Source organism: Rhea americana, unplaced genomic scaffold, assembly GCF_003343005.1.
Source record: "Rhea americana isolate MKP2758 unplaced genomic scaffold, rheAme1 scaffold_254, whole genome shotgun sequence".
Lineage (NCBI taxonomy): Eukaryota > Metazoa > Chordata > Aves > Rheiformes > Rheidae > Rhea > Rhea americana.
In genome coordinates this window covers 444632-448324 of record NW_028186373.1, presented here as the reverse complement: position 1 = coordinate 448324, position 3693 = coordinate 444632, and positions in this window count along the sequence as shown.

The window sequence follows — 3693 nt, the reverse complement described above, 5'->3', positions numbered from 1 at the left end:
TTATTTTGGGGGGGTATTATTTGTTGAGAAGATGAAAATGTGGTGAAATTGCATGAGCTGAAAACTGAGGTATAAGAAATTGACTTGCAAACTAAAATGTACCAATAAAATGTGTAACAGTATTAGCATATAATAATAGAATCAAAGTGGTCTACGGCATCAGACTTCTGAGGTTATACACGCCACGCAGTGACATCCAGCCAGTTAGCCAGCCTTGGGGGCCGAGGAGGGGAGAGAGTGAACGAGCGAGCACATGAGAGTGAGTATGTCTGTGAGTTTTCCTTTTTTTTTTTTTTTTTTTTTTTTTTTTTTTTTTTTTTTTTTTCCGAGATCTACACTCTTTCCCTACTTTTTTTTTTTTTTGTGGGATTTTTTTTGTTGTTGAGGTGAAAGGGGACCAGAGGGTTTCCAACAATGTCCTGATTCCTCCAGCACACAAACTCATTTTCAGGGAATGTGGCTATTGCCCAAGGGCACCTTTTTTAATCTACTGGGCTGAAGACATTCTTGGAAGAAGTGCAAGTGCAGCTGGTATTGGATTTTCTGGCCAAGACTGAAGTAAAGCAGCATTTGTTATTGCTGTTACCTCTGTTACTGTTGTAGATACATGTACATATGTAAGCCAGGAAATTAACTTAAGGCAAATGAGATAATGAATCAGTTGGGGGGGAGAGGAAGAGTGCCAATTAGTGTTGTTTAACATAAAATACTTCATGACAGTTTTCTTTTTTTTCAAACAGAAGTACCTAGGACTTTTTCCTCATAGGTGTAAAGTCACCCAAGTGACCAGTCCTGAACAAATTGGGCYGCAAGTGCAGGCTTGAGAGCTCAAAAAACAAAGTCTTTTTTTTCTGGACAAACAATTTTATTTTRGGTAATGCGTCTATACACTGTACATTCAGTCACTGTGGTATATAAGCATAGCTATTTTCATACATAATCTCATAAAGTCCTTTATTTTACAATATTATCTGCTTCAAGGGGAGGGGATGTGGAAAAGGGGTGTAAAAGGACTATCAAGGTACACAGCGAAATAGATAAATATGCCAAGCTTTTTTCTTTTTTTTTTTTTTTTAAATCAGGCATTTATAAACAAGAAAGCATACATTACTTACATAAAAATAGTTCTAGAATAGTAGAGTAAGTCATAATATTGTCATTAGCAGCAGCATAGGAGAGACCAGGATAACAAAAATGTGCTGAAATGCTATTGGCTATTGTAAATGTAAAGATTTATTTTTTTCTTCAGTTGAAAAAATGTCATCTCTGTGATTTAAGAAAAAAACACTTCCCTCTAAAACACAGGGACTGGGCAGAATGGGAGGGGGGAATAATCTTTTGATAAAGTACTTTACAGTGAAAATAAGGATGAATAAAATGCAAATGATGGAGAAAGGTTAACCCACATTTAAAACTCACAAAAAGATTTTTTTGTTGTTGTTTTTCCTAATAGACAGCAAAGGTTCTTAGTTAAAAACACAACTCTCAAAACAAGACAACTACTAGGTAAGAAAGAGTTCTGAAAAAGTAAACACCATATACACTTATAATACAACAGTGTAAAATGAAAAAAAAAAGTATTTACATGTTGAATTTAACTTTTTTTTTTACATTGACTAGTTCTGTTTGAAAAGCAGAATATTATGTATACTAGTTAGCTGCTCCATAGATATGAATGTTATTGCTGTTGTTTTYTTCCCTTCGTTAAGTCTTCTTTCAGAAATAGAAACAATGAGTAATTAAACTGAATATACAAGTAATATATTTTTATGTACAGGGAGAGTCAACAGCCTGTATGAAACACCTCTTCTCCCTTTTAACTTCCTAAAGGAAACTAAAGAATAGATAAAATGAGACAAAGTGTGACTTTACAATTCCTACACTCACCAGTTGGAGTGCAAATGGAATGCAGCAGGGACCCAACAGTAAGTCAAAAGAAGAGCAATTCCATCTGAAAGGGCTAACACTTGTTTTACTGAAGTGTTGCCAGCAGAAATTACACACAGAACTCACTCACCTTAAGCACCATCATAGAAATTTTTCCTCTGAAGATTCCCACCATTTTGACAGACATTTTCTAGATTCARTATCTCTGTGTTTTTTTTTCCAGACAACATAATTTGTGAATAAATTAGATGCACAGGAATTTTGTATTAGAAATAAATTACATACTCTCCAGAAATATTAAGATTTTACTGTGAAAATGTATTTTAAAAAGAGACAAAATGATTACAGAATTCTATTCTGTAAACTCCTCGTCATTTAAGTGCTGGTGTGAAGTGTTTGTTCCCAGTCTTTTTGCTCCTTATTTAATCATACTAAATTTAAACTGTAATTTCTAGAAATGTCTTTATTAGGATGTTTTCACTCCCTAAGATCAAATATTAAAGATTCTTAACTTCAAACATTATGAAGCTCAGTAGTCAAATATTACCCTTAGAATTACCGTAATACACAACAAAGGAAGAAACAGCATTTTTGTGCCATAATAGTAAGTAGCTTCCTTACAGAGAATTCTTTCTTGCAAATTTCTGGGAAACAGAGGTGACGCTGGTTGTTACACAGTTATTAATTTACTATCCTATTTTTTTCTTTGAAAAAATACAGAATTTATTAATTTTAGATGATAAAAACCTCATATGCACAGAACTTACGCCGATGACTCAGTAGGTTTGCCGAGGAACACAAGAAAGAAAAATTATGTGACATGCTACAGGTGAGCCACTCTTCTTGTAAAAACAAAACAAAACCAAATTCAGACAGACATTCTGCAATTTTTTTGTGGAGTTATAAGAAGAGAGACACAGTCAGAAGTCAGGAAAAAGATCAAAATTTAAAAATTAAGACTTCAAAAAAGCCAATGGTGGGAGGAAAAAAACAGATTTGTTCTACGTGTAATTTCTTAACATGGCAATAAAGCACAGCATATGACAGATTTTTGAAATACAAACGCTTAACTATAGCTAAAATTATTTAGTTTCCCTTGAAGAAATAACTGAATAATACAGATCTGGAAATCATAAGGCTGAGAACACTTTTATGCATACTGCATAACAAAATTAAACCCTTTACATAAGACAATAATAATGCCCCTTAGTGAATATATAAGTATGGCAGAGATTTTAATTCCATGCATATGATTTAATAATTGCAGAAAAAAAAAAAAAAAAAAAAAAAAAAAAAAAAAAAAAAAAAAAAAAACATTAAAAAAACTGCGTAAGCATAATCAATATTCCTTTTGCATTGCACTTTAGAAGAGGAGATCTGCACATAGACTCAGTCTCCAGCATCCCAAACACACAAGGGCAAAGCCCTGTACAAACACACAGTTTCACGTAATTTACTTGGTATAACTGTTTCTTGCTCCCTAGAGCTTTACATTGTCCCAGTAATTCATCACCTTTCATATTTCTTCTTTTTGTACCTAAAACATATATATGAACTTTATTTCTTGTTAATGCTCACAGTTAAAATGGTTATTATAATGATTTCAAGCAAACAGCTCTTGTTTAAAAAAAGTCTCTCTAACATAATGTAAGTAAAGACTATAATTTTAGGATTGGCAGCCGCTTTCCATCTACTGGGATTAATGTCCAAAAGCAAATAAAGATTACTGAAAATATGGCTCTTTGTTTACAATAAATTCTGTGTATGATGATGCATAGGGTTTTTCTTCTCTCTCTCTCTTTTTTT